The 24686-nt window shown below is 42.0% G+C and overlaps 1 long non-coding RNA gene across 1 annotated transcript in view; it reads right to left on the bottom strand.

Annotated features, from left to right (window-relative positions):
- Nucleotides 1–24686, bottom strand: part of LOC138373093 (uncharacterized) — a 200128-nt gene that overhangs the window by 153761 nt on the left and 21681 nt on the right. The window contains exon 2 of the long non-coding RNA XR_011231046.1: nucleotides 24429–24531. This is a non-coding gene — a long non-coding RNA (uncharacterized lncRNA). The remainder of the gene's footprint in view (nucleotides 1–24428; nucleotides 24532–24686) is intronic.

The following is a 24686-nucleotide window of genomic DNA, read 5'->3' as shown; positions in this document are numbered from 1 at the left end:
GAGACCCAGAAAACTAACAAGTACAGGGACCTAGAACGTTGTTACAGGTTCGTGCCAATAGGCTCTGAGACTCTGGGCGCCTGGGGTAAATGTGCACTTAAGTTCCTGAAGGAGCTGGGCGAGGAACTCATTGGGAAGACTAGAGACCCAAGAGCGGCCAGTTTTATGTTTCAGCGCCTCAGTGTCGCTGTTCAGAGGGGAAATGCGTGCTGTATCTTGGGTACGCACCCGACCCCCAAGGAACTGGACGAGGTCTTCGAACACTGATTGGTATATTGTTATATTGTTATATAAGTGTGTGTTTTCTGTAAACTGTAACATTGCAATAAAATCAAATAAAAACAAAAAAAAATAATAGGGGTGGTAGGAGAGGAAAAGATTAAAGTATTCAGTGAGAATCCACAACTTCTCTCTGAACACTATTTATTTTCTTCTTCGAGGATGTGGGTCCCTTTAATTAAACCAGTGGTGGTACCCCTATATATATATATATATATATATATATATATATATATATATATATATATATATATATATATATATATATATATCAGTTGGTGAAAAACGCATGCTAATCATCTAAAGCTTAAACTTCCGTATCAGTGGTAAATATCAGTCCAGAATCAAATGATAATTTAGTTAATACTGTATACATTAATTAAACCAGGTGAGATTAACAGTCACTCCAATCAAACTTGAACCTTGAAACAGTGGACGCAACAGGGGACTTAAGTTTGACCTGGACTCGAGTTAATAGGATTGTGAGCACATTTTTAGAGCTACGAGCTTCAACAGGTTGTGTCTTTACTTAATGAAATGTGAATTACGTAAACGGTATTTTACTCAAAGTCAATGAAAGTATAATGGTACGTTTTTTTATCCTTCAACGTCAGTCGAATACACAACTATTCATGAAAGCTACGCGATAAGCTGCATTTATAATGGTTTTGGGTACTGTTGCATATGAAAATATTTTGTAATTTGGCATAGTGTTTGGATGAAAAAAATGCGATATGTCTCTCTCTCTCTCTCTCTCTCTCTTCAGCTTCCAGGCCTTATTTCCGTCAATCTTGTTACTGGTAATATATTTTTTAATGAAGCATAGACACATATGCATGCTCGCAGGCACACAAACACACAAGGGGCACACGCACTAGGGGACACAGGTGGAAATTGAGTGCCAAAATGAGCCATAGAGACGTTAGAAAGAATTTTTTCAGGGTCAGAGTAGTAGACAAATGGAATGCATTAGGAAGTGAAGTGGTGGAGGCTGACTCCATGCACAGTTTCAAATGTAGATACGATGGAGCTCGAGAAGCTCAAGAATCTGTACACCAGTAGACCGACGGTTGAGAGGTGGTACCAAAGAGCCAAAGCTCGACCCCCCGCAAGCACAACTTGGTAAGTACACACACAACATCACCCAGAAGGCGTAGCGTAACTTCTTCACCTTGCCGGACGAGTTTAACGAGAGCTCATAAAACACATTTCCAACAAAACGTGCTCTGCGTGATCAAACAAGGCTTGTGCGCCGCATTGGTGTGCGTCTCACTGGTGTGCGTCACGCTGATGTGCGTCATACTAGTGTGCGTCATAATGCTGAGCATCACATAGACGTGTCACAAGGAAGCCGTCAAGAAAAGTACCCATTCATCTGCAGAGCTTGCTGATCGGAGATACCGAAAATACCCAACTGTTGTGGAATGCATCCTGGGAAAACGTTCATAGTTCGACCTTGGAGGTCCTAAATCACACCACCACACTGTGGCAATGGGAACTATGGACCTAAAACAACTGACGGGGTTTCAATAAGCATCTCCGCGAACTACAGGTCAGCAGAAGCGAACGTTGAAGGAATTAGGTTCAGTCACTGTAAATACAGTGGCTGTCACCTGAACACAGTGACAGTCACCTGAATACAGCCACTGTGGTGGAATACATTGCAGTAACCACACTGACTCTGTCGTTGTATCTTTCGCTGAATGTAAAGTCCCGCTTGAGAACCACATTTCAATTCAGTTTTCTCTGACAAACGTGGTAGAGGAACTACTCAGTTCTGCACTTGTATTGAACAGCTACGTTACGTTACGCATATATTACTGTGTCTGTTGGTTTGTATGTGTGTTGAACTACGTGTTGTCTAATACACATGATGAACTACCTGTTGTCTTGTGAATGTGTTGAACTACCTGTTGTCTCGTGTCATATGCTGAACTACCCGTTGTCTCGTGCATGTGTTGAACTACCTGTTGTCTCATGCATATGTTGAACTACCTGTTATCTCGTGCAGGTATTGGGACTACCTGCTTTGCCATGTATGTGTTAAACTTCCTTCTGAAAATGGGCTCGACGCCTGCCTATCTAAACTGTTCAATTGGATTTTAATAGGCATTTCAGAAACGGTGACTGTTTTCGCAACTGAAACTCGTTAATATGTCCACCGAGTGGCCGCAGAGTGCCAAGGTAATCCCACCCCGACTACTGCCAGCTGCACTTTACACTAAGTTAAAACATTTTAATGTATTAGCTAGTCATCTATTTCTCCAAATTGCCAATGACCTAATCTGCTTAACGTTGTATTGGCAAGGATATAATTGAACCTCTTTTGGTTTCTAGACGTCTCTTGGTTTCTGTCTCTTGGTTTCTACTTCACTCATGCTTTCTAGTTGTCTTTTGCCTTCTCGTTGTCTCCTGGTTTCTAGTTACCTCTGGGTTTCGATATGCCTCTAGGTTTCTAGTTGCCTCTTGATTTATAGTTAACGCCTGGTTTCTAGTTACATAGGTTAAGTTATCTAAATCAACGTGATAGGTTTGTGTATCTTATGTACGAAGCCGGTGTATCTTATGTACATTATGTAGGGAGCCGGACAGCACGCTGGACTTGTGATCCTGTGGTCCCGGGTTCGATCCCGGGCGCCGGTGAGAAACAATGGGCAGAGTTTCTTTCACCCTATGCCCCTGTTACCTAGCAGTAAAATAGGTACCTGGGTGTTAGTCAGCTGTCACGGGCTGCTTCCTGGGAGTGGAGGCCTGGTCGAGGACCGGGCCGTGGGGATACTAAAGCCCCGAAATCATCTCAAGATAACCTCAAGATATATCTTACAAGGTGAACACGTTCTCGGTTAGTGATAACAATCATAAGCTTTCAGGAAAACGTAAAGTTCTTCCAACATTTCAAAACACGTTTTTACAACATTTCAAAACACGTTTTTACAACATTTCAAAACACGTTTTTACAACATTTCAAAACACGTTTTTACAACCAATTTCAAACCACTGAAATGAAAATAAAAATCTGAATATCCTCTGGAATTTTCATTAAGTAGTATGGCCCGTTTAATACTCCAGGTTTGAAGGCGATCCAGGCTCCACCATCTTAAGATTAATGTAAATGACTAATCTCGTCGACTTTCATACACTAACTACTGAGAAATTCAGAAAAAGTTGGAAGAACCCCTTTTTTGTATATTTTTGTTTAAATAACAAAAAAAAATTATTTCACAATATACTTTTGCTCTATATAAAAAATATCAAAATTATTAATTAAAAAAATTATTTTTGTAATCATGTTAAAGTTCAGCATTTTTTGTTGTGGTATCTTGAGATGATTTCGGGGCTTTAGTGTCCCGCGGCCCGGTCCTCGACCAGGCCTCCACCCCCAGGAAGCAGCCAGTGACAGCTGACTAACACCCAGGTACCCATTTTACTGCTAGGTAAAAGGGGCATAGGGTGAAAGAAACTCTGCCCATTGTTTCTCGCCGGCGCCCGGGATCCAGCCCAGGATCGTTCATAGTAGCATTGAGTTGAGAAATATGAAATGTGATAAATTCAGTATTGTCCGGCCAGCGTTGGTGGACTCCTTCCTCAGGTCGAGTGACAACAGGCGCCCCTCGGCTCCGGCTTCCTCTCCAGCCAAGAATAACAGATACCTGGTCTCAAATAACAGAGGTATTGCTCGCTTCTTCCCCTCTCCTGGAAATCACCCTCACTGGAGCCGAATGTTTTTTTATGTGCGTGTGTGTGTGTACTCTCCTAGTTGTACTCACCTAGTTGTGTTTGTGGGGGTGCTCTGGCTCTTTGGTCCCGCCTCTCAACCGTCAATCAACAGGTGTAAAGATTCCAGAGCCTATCGGGCTCTGTCATATCTACACTTGAAACTGTGTATGGAGTCAGCCTCCACCACATCACCTCCTAATGCATTCCATTTGTCAACCACGTGTGTGTGTGTGTACTCACCTAATTGTACTCACCTAATTGTGCTTGCGGGGGTTGAGCTCTGGCTCTTTGGTCCCGCCTCTCAACCGTCAATCAACTGGTGTACAGATTCCTGAGCCTATTGGGCTCTATCATATCTACATTTGAAACTGTGTATGGAGTCAGCCTCCACCACATCACTTCCTAATGCATTCCATTTACTAACTACTCTGACACTGAAAAAGTTCTTTCTAACGTCTCTGTGGCTCATTTGGGTACTCAGCTTCCACCTGTGTCCCCTTGTTCGCGTCCCACCAGTGTTGAATAGTTCATCCTTGTTTACCCGGTCGATTCCCCTGAGGATTTTGTAGGTTGTGATCATGTCCCCCCTTACTCTTCTGTCTTCCAGTGTCGTGAGGTGCATTTCCCGCAGCCTTTCCTCATAACTCATGCCTCTTAGTTCTGGGACTAGTCTAGTAGCATACCTTTGGACTTTTTCCAGCTTCGTCTTGTGCTTGACAAGGTACGGGCTCCATGCTGGGGCCGCATACTCCAGGATTGGTCTTACATATGTGGTGTACAAGATTCTGAATGATTCCTTACACAGGTTCCTGAACGCCGTTCTGATGTTAGCCAGCCTCGCATATGCCGCAGACGTTATTCTCTTTATGTGGGCTTCAGGAGACAGGTTTGGTGTGATATCAACTCCTAGATCTTTCTCTCTGTCTGTTTCATTAAGTACTTCATCTCCTATTCTGTATCCTGTGCCTGGCCTCCTGTTTCCACTGCCTAGTTTCATTACTTTGCATTTACTCGGGTTGAACTTCAACAGCCATTTGTTGGACCATTCACTCAGTCTATCCAGGTCATCTTGTAGCCTCCTACTATCATCCTCTGTTTCAATCCTCCTCATAATTTTTGCATCGTCGGCAAACATTGAGAGGAACGAATCTATACCCTCTGGGAGATCATTTACATATACCAGAAACAGTATAGGTCCAAGGACTGACCCCTGCGGGACTCCACTTGTGACGTCTCGCCAATCTGAGGCCTCACCCCTCACACAGACTCGTTGTCTCCTGTTGCTTAGGTATTCCTCTATCCACCGGAGTACCTTCCCTCTCACTCCAGCCTGCATCTCCAACTTTCGCACTAGCCTCTTGTGTGGTACTGTATCAAAGGCTTTCTGACAATCCAAAAATATGCAGTCTGCCCACCCTTCTCTTTCTTGCCTTATTTTTGTTGCCTGGTCGTAGAATTCAAGTAACCCTGTGAGGCAGGACCTGCCATCCCTGAACCCATGTTGATGCTGTGTTACAAAGTTCCTTCGCTCCAGATGCTCCACTAGTTTTTTTCGCACAATCTTCTCCATCAGCTTGCATGGTATGCAGGTTAGGGACACTGGCCTGTAGTTCAGTGCCTCCTGTCTATCCCCTTTCTTGTATATCGGGACTACGTTAGCTGCTTTCCAAATATCTGGCAGTTCCCCTGTTGCCAGTGATTTGTTATACACTATGGAGAGTGGTAGGCTCAGTTCTCTTGCTCCTTCCTTTAGAACCCAAGGGGAGATTCCATCTGGGCCTATAGCCTTCGTCACGTCCAACTCTAGTAAACACTTCCTTACTTCCCCACTGGTAATCTCAAACTCTTCCAGTGGTTCCTGGTTAGCTATTCCCTCACTTAGCTCTGGAATTTCTCCTTGTTCTAAGGTGAAGACCTCCTGGAATTTCTTATTCAATTCCTCACACACTTCCTTGTCATTTGTAGTGAATCCTTCCGCCCCTATCCTTAATCTCATAACCTGTTCCTTTACTGTTGTTTTTCTCCTAATGTGGCTATGCAACAATTTAGGCTGAGTCTTTGCCTTGCTTGCGATGTCATTTTCGTATTGTCTTTCTGCCTCTCTTCTCATCCTGACATATTCATTCCTGGCATTCTGGTATCTTTCTCTGCTCTCCAGTGTCCTGTTATTCCTATAGTTTCTCCATGCCCTTTTACTTTGCTGCTTAGCTAGCCTACATCTTTGATTAAACCATGGGTTTCTCATCTTCATTTCTCTGTTTTCCTTTTGGACTGGGACAAACTTGTTTGCTGCGTCCTTGCACTTCTGCGTGATGTAATCCATCATATCTTGGGCCGTCTTTCCCCTGAGCTCTGTTTCCCATGCTATATCTGTTAGGAATTTTCTTATCCCCTCATAGTTTCCCTTTCGGTATGCTAACCTTTTGGTTTCGGTATCCCTCCTCGAGTTCAATAACCCTTCTTCAATCAAGTACTCAAACACCAGTACACTGTGGTCGCTCATTCCTACTGGGTCCTCAAAACCGATTTCTCTTATGTCGGAGTCGTTCAGAGTGAAGACTAGGTCGAGTCTCGCTGGTTCGTCATTGCCTCTCATCCTTGTGGGTTCTCCGACATGCTGCGTTAAAAAGTTGCTTGTCACCACCTCCAATAGTTTGGCTCTCCACGTATCCTCGCCTCCATGCGGTTCCTTGTGTGTGTGTGTGTGTGTGTGTGTGTGTGTGTGTGTGTGTGTGTGTGTGTGTGTGTGTGTGTGTGTGTGTGTGTGTGTGTGTGTGTGTGTGTACTCACCTAGTTGTGCTCACCTAGTTGTGTTTGCGAGGGTTGAGCTCTGGCTCTTTGGTCCCGCCTCTCAACCGTCAATCAACAGGTGTACAGATTCCTGAGCCTATCGGGCTCTGTCATATCTACACTTGAAATTGTGTATGGAGTGAGCCTGCACCACATCACCCCCTAATGCATTCCATTTGTCAACCACTCTGACACTAAAAAAGTTCTTTCTAATATCTCTGTGGCTCATTTGGGCACTCAGTTTCCACCTGTGTCCCCTTGTGCGTGTTCCGTGTGTGTGTGTGTGTGTGTGTGTGTGTGTGTGTGTGTGTGTGTGTGTGTGTGTGTGTGTGTGTGTGTGTGTGTGTGTGTGTGTCACGGAAATATGTCGGGGGGTCCAGTATCAGAGCTAGACACGGAGATGGAAGACATTTATATTAAATTATCTAAGGCATTTATTAAATCACCTGGTAAAAAACCACATACGAAAGGGGTTAATTGCTGAAAAGTAGCCAAAGAAGCGACCAAATTGTCTGTAAATACAGCATGATCTCCTGAAATCTTTCAGTATTCAAGACGTTGATGATAAAAATAATAATAATAATAATAATAATAAGTATTATAACAATAATCCTACGTTTAACTGATTTATTGGTAGGTACATAAATTGTATATTACATATAACCACTAATTACGCAAAAGGATTTCCTGCGGTAGATATGTAACCTGTAGCTTAATATAGCCAAAGGCAAACATAGAGACACAAGACAGGAATGCCAGCACAAGAAGGTGAGTACAACACACACTTAGCATGTAAAGTCAGAGCCAGGTACAGAGTGAACGACATGTGGTGAAGTTTATATGGACGAGATGCTGCTCCACTACGGCGATGGTCTACACTCTACAGGATGAGATCTGAGGGGTGCTGTCTTAGTAATGTTCCGGAGGTCGCCTCCACTCCCACCGTGGGAGCAACTGGTGAGACCCCTCCTCCACTACCACCGTGGGAGCAACTGGTGAGACCCGCCACCACTACCACCGTGGGAGCAACTGGTGAGACCCCTCCTCCACTACCACCGTGGGAGCAACTGGTGAGACCCGCCTCCACTCCCACCATGGGAGCAACTAGTGAGACCCGCCTCCACTCCCACCGTGGGAGCAACTGGTGAGACCCCTCCTCCACTACCACCGTGGGAGCAACTGGTGAGACCCCTCCTCCACTACCACCGTGGGAGCAACTGGTGAGACCCGCCTCCACTCCCACCATGGGAGCAACTAGTGAGACCCACCTCCACTACCACCGTGGGAGCAACTGGTGTGCGTATATGCGTGGCTCTCCCCTCTATTGAATCAAATAATCAAGACACTTAATGCCAAAGAAGTCTGGCGCTGCACTAAAATTAAAAGCATCTCAACACTGACATTTCCTGGAACTAATACGTGTGTGTGTGTGTACTCACCTAGTTGTACTCACCTAGTTGTGTTTGCGGGGGTTGAGCTCTGGCACTTTGGTCCCGCCTCTCAACTGTCAATCAACGGTTTGTGTGTGTGTGTGTGTGTGTGTGTGTGTGTGTGTGTGTGTGTGTGTGTGTGTGTGTGTGTGTGTGTGTGTGTGTGTGTGTGTGTGTGTGTGTGTGTGTAGGGGGAAAGGACCCCGGGTGGGGGCGGGAGTCTAGTGTTACAGGACAAGGAAGGCAGGTGAGTATAACTGAGAATCAGGGCGTGGACACACCTACACTCCGCCCACCTCAATACACTTTATGTCACACATTTACCCAAAACAATCCTACACTGTCAGTGGACGGGAATCACTCCGTGCCATACGAACAACACACACAGCCATTGTACATCATTCCATTAATATTTTACCCCTGGCATTCCCTGTTATGACCCAAAATAATGAGAGACACTAAATTGCACATTAATGCCTCTCGTGTATCATTGAAAATTTAGCAAATATATCTGAGGCCAATTAATCTGCTTCGCTCTACACAAACGTTCGCACACGAGTTATGGACAGGTTATTTACACAGAGAACGGTGTTAATATTAATTTAGAAAATTTATCACCACTGTTCCACACTAATAAAAAAGTACATGAAACTAATGTGGCATTTGTCATAACCGGTCCACATACACATGTGAATGACTTTGGTCGGTATGATGCTATTTTTCAACTAAATTAATCGTTGAAAAAAAGAATATCACCAATGGGAATCGAACCTGGATTTTTTTGCAGCGAGAGTTATCGACTTGGAATTGAGTTCAGTGGTGTTAATTAGACCTATAGCTAAGCGTTTAAGCCGTAAGATTGTTCCAAGAAAACGTCTATGTGTCTCTATTTACTAATTTGTAATCGCCTATATTTGATTGCTGGATCGAGGTTTAGTTCTTCGACCCCGACTTTCGAGACGCTGGTCGTCTAATGCAATGACTCCTGACCTATTCCTCTGGCATATCCACTTTTAAAGTTATGACTGGAGTTCGCTTCTACAACCTGTGCATTTAGATCATTCCCTTTTCCCACTACTCTTACGCTAAAAGAAATCTTTCTAACTCCATGACTTCTGTTTATCAAGCTTTCATTCATTCCCTCTTTCCTCATAGTTCTCCTCTCTTGTTCTATTGATATTCATTTTGAACATCTTTTCCATTCTGTCAGTCCCGCTAAGTATTTTATATCTCTATCGTGTCTCCTCTCTTTCTTCTTATCTCTAAAGACGTCCAACCTTCTAACTTTTCCAAGCGACAACGACAAAGTGGAACAAATCCAGACAGTACAAGGGAAGACGAGACACTTACAAACTTTTTGATCTTCTCTGAGATATTCTGCGAGCAAAACTAACACTTCAATACCTGGAAAGTTAGTGTCTCAGAAGCATATGTACCCAGCGATCTATGAACCTTTCGCCTTGAGAACAGTTCGCGTTCACACGGACCGCGATTCCGTGTGCCCCAACCAGGAAGAACACGGGGAACCTCAATAATTTTTTTTTTGTTTGCAGGGATATTCCTGCGCGGGCCCTAAGCCTCTGGCTGGCCCACTAAGTGTTGCTTGTTTCTGTTTTACTTGAGCGGAGTATGAGTATTTATGACTCGTATGGTCGCTTCATCTCAGTAATGACGGGTATTTCTGGCCGCCTTTACCACCAGCATAAGCTATACATAAATAAGCAGGTACAGACAAGGTAAAGTAATTATCAGGAGAAATCGCTAAGAAGGAACTTGGGGAGGATACAAAGACATGGAGCTGGGACATGAGGATGGAGTGGAAACTTTGCCCAACCTTTGGGGATCGAACGCCGACCCTACAAGGCGCGCGGCCGTCGCTTTGCCGACTAGTCCAAGTAGACTGTATTTCACTTATACATTTGTAAAATATTAACATTATAAATCAAATATCGAAATATAACTCCCACATAAATACCCAATACATTAACAAATAACACCGGGCAAGACACCGTAAGAGATTAACTGTAGCGGGGTAGGACTAATGCGACTCACTGACGTATATTCTCGAGGGGTCGAGTATTACCAACGAATCACTAGAACACAGGAGGCTAGAAATAGCCTAAGCTACTCTATCCTTTTGAGATGCATTTTATTGTCTCAATAAACGTACTTGAACTTGAACCAGAGCACAGGAACCTTCTCAAAACGTAAAAACATCAGAAAAAGCATGTTTCAACACCTTCAGCAAACCCAGGTTAAGAAAGTGGCAGTTTAGAAAAGTAGAGAAAAGGTGGCCTTGCCTCTGTTACTTTACTATTTCTCACCGACAATATAATTAATCTCAGATGTGTCATAGTCTAACGTCTAACTCTTCCAGCTTTGCTAGCCACTGCTCGCCCTAATGAGATCTGGTGGCAAGCAAGAGTTTTCTCCAAGCGCTGGACATTCAGTCTCTGTCCTACGTGAGTTGGAGCACTCGGTGAACAACAGGGCGCTGTCTCGACCCCGCGTAGTGGTCGTAACGCGGCTGTAACAACTCCTTGAAGGATGGCGACACGGACTTCCTGAGTGATTGGAAGTCTGAAGTGCCTCTTCGTACGCGCCACGACTAATTACTTCTTCGTGATGATATAATCTTCCAACAATTCTTGTTGTTGTTGTTGCAAATTAAGCCGCAGGCTCCACTCCTGGTGGTGCCCTTCCGTCAATTCCTTTAAGTTTCAGCTTTGCAGCCATACTTCCCCCCGGAACCCAAAGACTTTGGTTTCACGGAAGCTGCCCGTCGGGTCATGGGAATAACGCCGGCGGATCGCTAATTGGCATCGTTTATGGTTAGAACTAGGGCGGTATCTGATCGCCTTCAAACCTCTACATTTCCCCCACATGCCCTTGCCCAATCACTTGGGCTGGAGGGTAGAGCGACGGTTCTCCCTTCATGCAGGTCGGCGTTCAATCCTCGATCGTCCAAGTGGTTGGGCACTATTCCTATCACCCGTCCCGTCCTAAATTCTTATCCTGATCCCTTCCAAGTGCCATATAGTTGTAATAGCTTGGCGCTTTCCCCTATTAACTCTCTCCCTCACACGCCCTAGTGCGAAGTTCAATAGGCACTTGTATACGGATCATATGTAACAATGTGAACTGAAATATGAACATTAACATACTTAATATTTTCTTGTTAAAGGACCTTATATACATATTTAATCTTTTCTGGTTAGAGGACTCACTTAAGACCCATAAGATGGCTCCCGCGCACGACAGGACCTACATTAGACGGGTACCATGCAAGAGTGGTCCCACAGTAGACAGGTCCCATGCAAGAAACATGCATATTTTCGCATGGTTGACGGTTTTAAACAGAACAACATGAACATGTAAGTAAGCATCAAGTTAACTGTATTTCCCTAAACAAGTTTTGTCACATGTATGTAAACTTACGGACGCAATGTGCTTATTTTCGCACACACACACACACACACACACACACACACACACACACACACACACACACACACACACACACACACACACACACACACACACACACACACACACACAAACACACACACACACACACACACACACACACAGGCTTCTGCCAACACCAAACACTCTTCCCTCTGCCAACAAGTCCTGCATGATCAACATGCAGCACTTGTTGCGGTCATAACTGTTGATTTTAATAAAAACTATTTAAATATATAATAAAACTGTGATAAACAGAATTGACACGAAATTTTAATGTTGTTGGAAACATACAGAAAAAATCTAAATTATTTCTTAAAACTTGAAATATATATATCTTTAAAAATCAGAAGTAAATTTCTCTTAAAAATGGATTTTCTTCGTAATGTCAATAGTAATGTGATAAGAAATTGGTAAATATTTTCTAGCGCGTATATCTCCGTACTGTTTTCGACCCCCCGTGCGGCGGCATATTCCCAGCGCAGTATGCGCATGCCTAATTCACACAGCTGTACCGCGCACTCCAATATTTAAAACGCCAACCCTCTCCCCCTTCCCCCCCCCCCCTCCTCCCCCAACAACGCATTGTTTTGCTGCAGTGAGCCTTGACACTAACGTGGGGGGGTGGGGGGGGGGGAGGACACGGCTGGTCACGTGACTGCTGGCATGACTGTCATGTCGCTTTGAAATTATCAAAATGTTTACAGTCAGATTAAGTAAGCCATTACTGTGCGAAGTTGTGAATGGTGAAACGCAGGTACACTTTTCATTGAGCTTAATCAACCATTTCGCTGTTTAATTATATTTAGTAATACCTGTATGGTAAAGGTAAATTGAACACGGCGATAAATTAATTATGTGGTCTGAATTAGTAGCTTATTCGATCTGACAATTATATATATATATATATATATATATATATATATATATATATATATATATATATATATATATATATATATATATATATATATATATATATATATATATATATATATGCATATTTTAGATCTAATTAGACGTGTTTACCTGTTATATAAATAGTATCTTAATAACAGTCAAGACTGTTATTAAAGGAATAACACAAGTAGTGGATATAGGACTAATTAAGATAGCAAATATTGCCTTTTTCAATGCTTAATGGTGCCCCCGGGAAGGTACAGAAGGCAAGATGACTAGTATTTGATTGATTGATGAAGATTAAGCCACCAAAGAGGTGGCACGGACATGAATAGCCCGTAAATGGTGGCCCTTTTGAGCCATTGCCAGTATCAAGAGCTGATACTGGAGATCTGTGGAGGTGCAACTGCTCCCTGCGTGACGGGAGATGTCTCCCGGACCAAATGGTGACCAAATGGTGGATTAGTATTTAAAAGGAAGACAAATATATACCAAGATGTGTACCCCATTTCTCGGTGTCTATACACTGGTGGTTTACTTTACTTCTGTACTATGTACGATCCTAATGTATACTTGCTGACTGGTCAATAATTAAGCTATTGTGGTGCACCTCGGCCTTATAACAAAGGCCAAATACCCGATAATCCAGCCGCAATGGAAGGAACTATCAGGGGAGGGAAAACGCCAAGCCATTACGACTCTATAGCACTGGGAAGGGGTCAGGATAAGGAAGGAATAGTGCCCAACCACTTGGACGGTCGGGGATTGAACGCCGACCTGCATGAAGCGCGACCGTTCGCTCTACCGTCCAGCCCAAGTGGTTGGGTATCCAGCCGCAAAAAAAAAAAAAAATATGACGGAAAAACGGTTTACACACGACTCACAACTGATGACGCTGAACATTTCTCGAGCACTGCTTCGTGTACGTCCTCTGGCCTGATCCCACCTTTCTAAATGTTTCACCCACGTACTGTATAGTCGTCAGCCCGTCCTCCAAACAAAGATCCAAAAGTGATTCCATGCACCCGCCAAACCCCCTGTTTATGAATGAAAAGCGGTTTGTACAGGACTCACAACTGCTGACGTTCGAACACTTCCGGAACAAGTGCTTCACTGACGAATTTTGTTCGAACCACAACGCTATAAATGCTTCACCCACGTACCACAAATGCAAATAATTGCCAACAGAACCTAAACACCTAACCTAACCTATGCCTATATATGCACAATATGCTAGTATACTATAATATTAATTTATATTTGAGAAAATTCCCGTTTTGAATGGACAGCATATAAATATTTATGAATGCGTCTGTGGGGGTCGACCGCTTTGAGTCGAGGACGGGTTGGGAACACCGACTCCCTCAGACCAATACACTGACTCCCTCAGACCGGTACACTAACTCCCTCAGACCGGTACACTGACTCCCTCAGACCGGTACACTGACTCCCTCAGACCGATACACAGACTCCCTCAGACCGGTACACTGACTCACCAGTTACCTACACCCACGCTGATCCGCTTGTTCCCCTCCGCCGTAGACGCTGCAGGTAAAAATGTTGGAGAGAATTTCCTCATTCATTAATCTAAGGTGACAGTGTGTCACCGCGAGCAGACTAATGGAGTTTGCCCGGCTTAAATGTTAATATACTTCCCTCTCCCATTACGCACAACGCCTCTTGTAAGATGCTACTTTTATTTAGTCAACTGTAAGTATTAATACCGGACTTTGTGCTGGATAACCGCTCAGTTTTAGCCAGAGAATATATTACAGTTCCGTTCTCGGGGGACAGGACGCCTGTACTTGGGTAATCCAGCTCGTTATTAGTCGACTACTGACCTTTCCCAAGACGCAACCCAACGAGCTGCCAACCTCTTAGGGAGAATCAATTGAGAGGGGGTCCCTGTTACGGAGCCCCTCTTAGCATCTTGTTTAGTCACTTAGCGTCTTGTTTAGTCGCTTAGCATCTTAGTCGTTTAGCGTCTTGCTTAGTCACTTAGCGTCTTGTTTAGTCGCTTAGCATCTTAGTCGTTTAGCGTCTTGCTTAGTCACTTAGCGTCTTGTTTAGTCGCTTAGCGCCTTGCTTATTCGTTTAGCATTTGCTTAGTCGTTTAGCGTTTTGCTTAGTTGTCTAGCATCTTGCTTAGCCACTTAGCATCTTGCTTAGTCGCTTAGCGACTTTCTTTGTTGCTTACCGGCTTTCTTAGTCGGTAAAGATAATTTTGCGTATAAATACATTTATTAATTATTGTGTGCAGTCATAAACTTAAGGCATTTGATTGTTTATTTATTGTGTACTTTTATTTGTTCATCCTTTATAGAAAGAATAAGAAGGAAAAACAAAACAGCAGAGAGACGCAAAATATATTTGTGGAAACACGAGAAAAGAAGAGTGAAGGTGACAAAGAAAATAAAGGAGCAAAGGGGGGAAGAAGCAGACACGAATGAGAACATGAAATGAGTCGATTAAGAGAAGAAGGGGAGAACAAGAGACGGGAAGGAAGACAAGGAGGAGGAATAGAGGGAATTGAATTAGTTTTTTAATTAAATAACCACGGACCCCTTGTGAGTCGGTGAAAAGGCTAAATTTGTGGATTTTGTGTTATTTGATTGTGTCTAATTCGGTGTGTGTGTGTGTGTGTGTGTGTGTGTGTGTGTGTGTGTGTGTGTGTGTGTGTGTGTGTGTGTGTGTGTGTGTGTGTGTGTGTGTGTGTGTGTGTGTGTGTGTGTGGGTTTTATGCCAGTGTGTCTGTGGACGTATATATATATATATTTCCCCTACTTTATTATAGGACTTCACTGCTATTTACGTAAACACAGGTGCTTAATACATAATACATAATCTGGTCATAATATAGTCGCCTAGTGTAGCCAACTTCAGGAAACCACCACAATTCCCTCCCACATGACGACGCGTAGGCCTTATCAAAATATAATCTCGCAATGCGATTATTTTGTGTTTTTCAATTATAAAGTATACAAAAAAATTCAAATAAATCCTATCAATGATCCCACATAAATTGTTACCCATAACAATCCGGCGTCAGTAATAACAGACCGTTTTCTCTAATTCCCACTCCGTGAAAAAAGCAAATGTTTAGCGAAACCAGACAAATATGAACCCGAGCAACCCACTTAACCTATCGAGGCCGATGCATAGAAAACGTAAATAGTGTTTTATATTTTACTAATACATCCAATTAAAATATTGGTCGATATCGTAAAAAAATGCGACGCGTTAAGTATGAGAAAGAGTTAATGGTGTTATATTCCCACAGGGGCTGGGCGGTCTGTCTCTTATCCATGTGAATGGTAATATAATTGTTGTCATTTGAAGGTGTTTTCATGTTCTAGCACTGGTCTGACGTAGGTGATGTAGAATGCTGTGAAGGCCGCTTCATTTAGGTTCCTAGAGACTATCCTGATGTTCTCTAGCTTCGCGAAAGCCTCTGATGTTATTGTGTTAGTCTGGGTCTCTGGTAATAGGGACTTATAGGTCATTCTCTAAGCTGTCTCCTCAGAACTGCCCAGTCTCAGTAGATCCCACCAGTGTGTATGTACTCACATAGTTGCATTTATCTGGTTGTGATTCGCGAGTGGGTTGAGCTTCAGCTTTTTGGTCCCTACCTCTCAATCTCGAATCGACTGGTTGATACGTTTCCAAGCCTTTTGGGTTCTGTTATCTCTATATCTGAAGACGTGTATGGCTCCACCACTTCACTTCTTACGCATTTCATTTGTTCGCTCTGACTCTGAACAGATTTATTTAGAATGTCTCTGTAGATCTAACCTCTTATGATCTTCGCCATCACCTTTCATTGCGTGAATACAAGAATAAAATCATAAGAATAGAGAAAACTACAGAAGGTCCATTGGTCCAATTTAGCTCATTCATTTGTGTCTGATCTCCGCTGAAAATCATCCATCAATCCCATGTCTCTTATGCTACACATTAATTTGTTCATAAATCTGCTACCCTATTTCAAAATTAGTATTACCAAGGTGGGAGCCGGTCGGCCGAGCGGACAGCACGCTGGACTTGTAATCCTGTGGTCCTAGGTTCGATCCCAAGCGCCGGCGAGAAACAATGGGCAGAGTTTTATTTTATGGGTTACATTTCATGGGTTACAATTTTCTGGGTTACATTTTCACAACACAGTCACACACTGTCCATCATAATTACAAATGCAATTTCATTCAGTGTACATTTTCACAACTGAGAATCTAAGTCATTCTAGCATTCTCAGTACCATGACCGATCTTCCAGATCCAGGTATGCCTCTGTGGTCATCCCAATACCCGAAAATCGGTGACTTTAAGAAACTTTTCCATTGTCTTACGGAGTCCCTCCAGAATCTATAGTCTCAGGAATTGGTTTTCCGTTTTCAAAACAAAAAGATGACGATCGTGTGATGGGATACTGTTACACACTTTGTATGTAGCTACAGTTATAAATATGACCACTAACCAGGCAGCCACTAGCCGTATAGTGGCACCCGGTATACAGATCACCAACACTAGCAGCACTAGAGCAACTATCCAACGAAAGCAGGTGAAAAAAATATAAATATAGGTATGTGTAAATCCCACATGCAAATACTGTGTGTGGAAAAATTTGGATTTTCCATGAATATCAATGAGTTCAATGACATTCTTATGTGGGGAAAGTTCGAGATGCAAGAACCAATATTTTTGGATATCAAACACGAATTTGGGATATTTTCAAGCTGCCAATGACTTTTAAGCGAACAGGTAAATGCCTCAAATATGCGTTACTTACACAATCTGATTAAAGTTTCAAATGTCTCAAGGAATCTGCAAGTTTATCAGTGCAGTTATCTTCTCTCCTTCATATGGTTTGCAGCCTGTATTGAGGTTCTGAATTTTATTATGATAATTTAAATGTATTTCCAAAGTTGAATATAAAAATTAATATATAATTAAGATTCCCCCAGGAAATATATTGTTTTTATGGTATTGAGAGCAAAATTATATCATCAGCATTTTCGATTTCATATAAATTCCAGAATGGTTTTAATATTATATTTCTAATATTTATATTGGGTCTTGTAGCACAGCTGGCTTCGTTCTCGACTCACAATCAAGGAACCCGGGTGAGACAGGAATGGTTGGTGCACGTTTCCTTTCACATAATGCCTCTGTTCACCTAACAGTAAATTTTTACCCAGGAGTTAGGCTACTGTTGTAGGAGGGATTGCATCCGGGGGAGGGACAATAGTTCGACTTTGGAGGCACCACGATACAAGCCTAAAGGATATACAGTATATACACACAGGCTTCCTGTCCCCCAACAAAATGAATTTTACACTATGGTAATAAAAATATCAGTTATATTCGGCCACGCTCAAAATACTTAACATACTTCACATCCTCACTTTTAATACAACTTCCCGGACAACGACGCATACATCATACAACGTGTATGAGAGTATATGATATCTAACACGTATTTGAACAACAGAAAACATGAGCGTCACGATAACTTGAAAATAAAAAATATGGTCAAACTGTCAAATTATTATTACTTCAGGGCGTCACCTTATAATGACGCCCTGTAGTGGTCTCGCGGTCATTGTACACCATATATTACCTCTGGCAGTCATAGTATACCATATATTAACTCTGGCAGGTCATAGTACATCATATATTAACTCTGGCAGTCATTGTACACCATATATTAACTCTGTCAGTCATTGTACACCATATATTAACTCTGGCAGGTCATAGTACAACATATATTAACTCTGACAGTCACAGTACACCTTATATTACCTCTGACAGTCATAGTACACCATATATTAACTCTGGCAGTCATAACTGGAGTAAGTGATGCTGGTGTACTAATCAACTCTCTTTACCATTACAGGTGAGAGCTGACAGGCTCATTGGCGGTGGTAAGTCGTAAAACAGGTATGATTATTTTTTTAATTTGTTATCTTATCATTGCGTAACCTAACAAGGTCAATTAGATTAACACATTATCATGTCCTCATTTAAAACATTTAAAGACAGGTCACACAGTGATATTACTTATTATGTAACTACTTTAATTTGTGTAATGTATTATTATTATTATTATTATTATTATTATTATTATTATTAAAGAACATGGTTGTTATAGACAAACTTTGGGCCGAGAGGAATCTCAGTTGCTCTTAGAGGATGTAAGAAACCATAGATACTTTTCACCTAAAACTAAAACGGGATTGTTTCTAATTAAGACAAAATTAGACGAGAAGGCTTCAGTTTTCCGGGGAATGGAAGTGTTGAAAGTCCGTTCATTTTTGTTTTACATGAACAGTGAAGTCATGAATCATTCTATTCTAAGAATAATTAAAATCTATTGTGCCCATTAGCGTCATTGTTGATCAGACCACACACTAGAAGGTGAAGGGACGACGACGACGTTTCGGTCCGTCCTGGACCATTCTCAAGTCGATTGTGACCATTCTCAGCGTCATTGTGTGCTTGTTTCTATTCTGGACGTGGGTAGTTTAAATCACCCCGATCGTAAGGGTGTTTCAAATTAAATTCCACATATTTAATAAGTCCAAATCCTCTTGTCTCATTATTGAAGCATCAAAGCTCATATTCTAAATCATGTTGGTTAAACAAATTTTCTCTTTATCGAGGCATCAAAGCCGATCTTCCATAATATACGGGTTCAAAACTCCTTCCCTGTTTACCGGACATCAAAGCTCATGTCGCTTATTATATGAGCTCAAAAACTCTTCTTCTGTATATCCGAGCAGCACATCCACTCTCACCCCTGGTAATTAATGCCCTTCACAACTCCCTGTGCTCTATACACGAACGACACGAGTAACCCTTTCCCTTAGGAGCTCTTGGGTCCACGAGAGCATCCAAACTTGAATGTTAAGTTGATCGTTGACGACACTGGTCATAGAATCAATCTTTCTTAGTCAACTTGAGAATGGTCCAGGACGGACCGAAACGTCGTCGTCCCTTCACCTTCTAGTGTGTGGTCTGGTCAACTTTCTTAGTCAAGAGCTGCCATAACCGAGCCTCTGGTGATGTAGACAGTAATGGTTCAACTTCTACGATGATGATGCCGGCTGTTGACTAAACATGTAGTCCACATGATTCCTTGGACCCATCATACACCTCTCATGATGCCCACCGTCGACTGGCGACCACCCACTGAACAAGTGTCTCACAGGATTCTTGAATCACAGGAAGATTCTCACACGAAGCTCAACTGCTTCTCTCTGTCTCTCTGAATCACTCAGTACAATAGACACTCAGTCTCCTAATAAAACAGTCCCTCAGCCTAATACAAGGAGCAGCTCAAGATCCAGAATATTTTGTAGAAAATCTCATACTCTTGTATTTTCCTTGTACTTCCTAGCTAAAGAGGTTCTCTGTTTCCCCCACAATGTTCTCCTGACATGTTCTACATAGCCCGGGTATAATATATTCATTCTCTAACACTTGTTTTTTATAACGACAAGACGGGTGGAAATACATTTTTAATTCTGAAAAAAGTTATATTTTATAAAATAAAATTAAATTTGAAACGCATTTCTTCCTGTGAATTATACTATCGCTGGCAGCCGCCGCCACGATGTCCCTGAAATTAATCATGAGAGCTTTCAGAATTCATTCCAAAAATCTAATTACGCTAAATGAGCATAAGCTGAAATGAGATATATTTTTTTAAATGAAAAAATTATGGATTATTATATATATATATATATATATATATATATATATATATATATATATATATATATATATATATATATATATATATATATATATATATATATATCAAAGTGGATGGTCATCATCAGAAAGGACTCTCATACACAAAACCTTCACATTCACTAAACCTTCAGATACGCCTGTCATCTCAACATTTTAGCAGTGTGGGATGTGTGGGGTGTGTGAGGGTGTGGGGGGTGCGTGGGGGGGGGTGTGGAGTGCGTGGGGTATGTGTGGGGCGTGTGGGGGAGGACATCGCAACTCACGTTAAATCGACATATGAATGGATTCCATGCTAATTTAGAACTCCGAGGCATGTACAACTCTCCTTAATAAGCGTTAAATTAGATGTGCAGCGTCGGCACTGCCTTACCCAGTTAACCAAGAGCTGGGAACACTGGCACGGCGTGTTGCCGACTCAGACGCGGTGCTCTTATTGAATTCTGTCACTGACGCCGAGCTTAATTACCGTCCATAACTCTTGATAGACGGGTCGCTGATGCGTGATATTTTAATGCGCAACTAAAGCTTAAAAAGAGTAATATCGGCATCCGTTGTTGTCATTAACACGTGATTAAGACAATCTTGAGAGAATTGAGAAAACACTTGAGAATTCGCTGGCACTTCCTGTACTGATAGGCAGGTTGATACAACGCAGCTACCGATTTTCATAACACATTGAGTAGAAGATCTTCACTTTTGTATGATAAAGCAGTGTGAAAAGAGCGTCATTCATCACGTTAAATATACTGTGAAAAGAGCGTCATTCGTCACGTTAAATATACTGTGAATATACAGATTTATATATAATAAAAATTCCCATTGTCCGGAACAGAAAGCTTGTATTTAGGCTTATCGACGCCCCCCCCCCATAAAAAACGACTGACGTTCCTCAGGATGCAACCTACAACCATTGCCTTGCTCCCGGGCACCTATTTCACTGTTGGGTGAAAAGAGACATCAGGTGAATGAATAGGTGCTCAACTGGTTATATCCTGGCAGGGGGGGATGATTGAATTCGGGTCATTCGGTTGCAAGCCGGGGAAGTAGACCACTGCGCTTCGTCTTTTATTTCATTAAAGTATTTATATATATATTTATTTATATATATGTGGCTTAATGGTAACAGGTGTTACTTAGGCCTTGAGTAAACTGTCTCCGGTGGGAGTGAGAGACACTGGAGGGTGTCGACCGCTCTAGGTGACATCCCCGTAATATTTATGCCAGGGCCGGTGACTCTAGCTTCGTATAGAGTGCATAGAAGAATGGAGAATAAAAACGGAAAAAGTAAGACGAGGAATAAAACATGCAAGCAACAATGGAAGTGTAACGCCACTTAGACTGCCACTTTCAAATTTAATATACCACCTCCTCCTTCTTCTTCTTCCCCCCCCCCCTCCCTTCCCCCCCCCCCTCCCATCCCACCCTCCCATCCCCCCCTCCCTTCTCTCCCCCCCCCCTCACTTCCTCCTCCTATTTATCATCTTCGTCAGTGTTTGAGAAGCGCCTTTATTCTTCTGGGAATTTCTCCAGAGGTATTTGAGTTCAGAGACCATGTTACTTAATATACAAAATAATTAAATGCAAAATTGGCTAAATTAAAATGGCAATTAACGTCAATCCATTAGACCAGGGACTCCAGCGCGTCGGAGCACCCAATCTGTCCGCCAGGTAATTAAGGAGTCGGTGGGAAATACTTGGAGCCAGTTTCACGAAGCAGTTACGCAGGCACTTACGAACGTGTACATCTTTCCTCAATCTTTGACGGCTTTGTTTACATTTATTAAAGAGTTTACAAGCATGAAAATTGGCTAATTAACTGTTGTTGTTGTTACAAGCAGCCTCCTGGTGCTTCGGAGCTTATTAATTGTTTAATAATTGTAAACAAAGCCGCCAAAGATTGAGAAAAGATGTACAGGTTCGTAAGTGCTTGCGTAACTGCTTCGTGAATCTGGCCCTTGGGCTCTGGGTAACTATTTTTACATCAACAGTGTTGCGTCCGACTATCCTCCTATATTACTCGGGCTCAGTGTGTGTAAGTACATAATATGACTATCTTCTTTGGCAATTATTTCCAAACTATTCTATTCTTTAGAATAGAATATTCTTTATTCCTGACCTTCTATTTGTTAATCAACCTGACTCTGCTTGAAGCTATGATTCAAAACGTGCTTTATTTGCTTTTAGCCTGTACAGTAAATACAGCCTGTGCAGTAAATACAGCCTGTGCAGTAAATACAGCCTGTGCAGTAAATACAGCCTGTGCAGTAAATACAGCCTGTGCAGTAAATACACCTCATCAAACCTAATCATCTAACCGAGGCTAATATGTACAGTCTAGCAAACCAAATATTATTACTCTATAAAATTCCCTGCTATGTATATCGCGTTGTTGTTGTCACTGTTTTAGATTCAGCTGCTGGGAACCAAAAGCGTCAAGTAGCACGGGCTATGGTGATCCCGTAGTGGACTTACCTGGCACAGGAGCGAAGCTGTAATTTGTGTTCATTGACTATACCACTCACTCATCTGTGTAAATCTTACAGTATCTGAGGCTAGGGTTTTACAACTCAGTATCCCTATTTCAGTCCTTTAACGTGCTAAATATACAAGGATTACACGGGCTCTAATGAGCACTCTCTCTAAAACTCTAAAGTGTAAGACTAATCCTGATCTCAAACGCTTCTTGTATTTCTGTGACAGAATCTCAAATCACGTCCCGAGAAAAATAGGTATCTCGGTGATGTTCTCAAAGTTCAATTCAAATTGAGCAGAAATACAATGCATATATAGAGTCCTAAATTATGAAATATCCAGAATATTTTATACAGTGAGACGTTGTGCTACATTTAACCAAATTTTAAAAAACCAGGTAAACAAAATTGAAGCCAATATAACTATTACTTGGAAGGAATGAGGAGAGTTGCTAGGTGGAGTTTGTATTAGGTGAGGGGTTAATAGTAGAAGTAGATATGGGGTGGATGGTGGTGGTTCTTGTGGATGGTAGCTATCAAGGGGATGGTCGTGCTGCAGATGGTGGAGAGTGAGAGGAACGATGGTGGAGGTAGCTACAGGGCAGATAATGGTGGTTGCTAATGGAGATAATGGAGGTAGCGAAAGCTGAGCTTCAGCGTGCAGCTGCTAGGGTGAGGCCAGCAGGCTTGGGGGAGGTGATTGATGGAGACGTTTGACAGCTGCTGGGAATAGCTTGCTGGGTTACTGGCCTGTGTGGTATTCTTGTCAGGCTTACCTCAAATCTCCCACAGGAAGGGACTCCAACACATCAATAAATATATCTCACCCGTGCTATAAAATACATTTTTTGTTCTTCAAATATTTCAAACGCTTTACACGAGACTTAATATTTTTAGAATGCCACAGTCATTTAATGTTTTTTTTTTTATTGTAAGGACAAAATACAAGATGTATTTTACATTGTAGAAGCAACTCAAACTTAAACAATGAAATATGCATTCATAAATGTTAAACAAAATTATATGTATATATAATATAAGGAAGGTACCACCTCTGACTGGATGAACGGGACCCAAAGCCTCGGAGAAAAGCACACATAATGCATTGGAGGATATTTTTAGTCTCCTATGCATTTTCAATGTTCTTTTGTGGTATACACCTGTAGTGTATACCACAAGTGTATACCACAATTATGGTATACACTTGAAGTGTATACCATAACGACGACTATATCAGCACTAATAATAATATTAATATCGTGAAAGAAGTTGAAGCGTAATACACCAAGAATTGTCTGCGGAAGGTCGCGAATTACCGACACGCTGAATGGTGTTTAACACCTTTCAATTCACTCGAGGAGTTCTCAAAACTACTTTAGCGATTCTTTCTCAGACATATAAATATGCTAAACAAAATACCAGGCAGAGTTACATATCTGGTGAGAAGTAAACACCTGACTCAATACCTTCCAGCCAACACATGTGTAAGAAAGTTCAAGGTGGCTAGAGCCCTTCTAATACGGACTTGCTGTAGAACATAACCCAAGAAAAGCATATATACTACATGAGTTATAATGTTACTACACAATAATGATAACACTACAGAGGTTCTTCACAACACTTACTGAGACTGAACGTCTGAACTGCACTCTAGAAGCTAGCTGATCCTGCAGAAGAAACATCAGGTGAAGAGTAGCAGGTTCCGGTTCGTGCAGGTGAGTGGTGAAACTGAAAACAATAAAACACAGGCGGGTGTTAAATAACAGAACAATTGTTAACTTATTTGTTCAATAAAATAGTTCATATTTATCTCACTCGCATTCATTATTGAAAGTCCTTTGCTTAAATTCGAGAACATTACTCTAGAAAATGTTTTTGATGCG

Source organism: Procambarus clarkii, chromosome 41 (genome assembly GCF_040958095.1).
Source record: "Procambarus clarkii isolate CNS0578487 chromosome 41, FALCON_Pclarkii_2.0, whole genome shotgun sequence".
In the NCBI taxonomy this organism is placed as follows: domain Eukaryota; kingdom Metazoa; phylum Arthropoda; class Malacostraca; order Decapoda; family Cambaridae; genus Procambarus; species Procambarus clarkii.
This window is presented reverse-complemented; position numbering and strand designations above follow the sequence as displayed.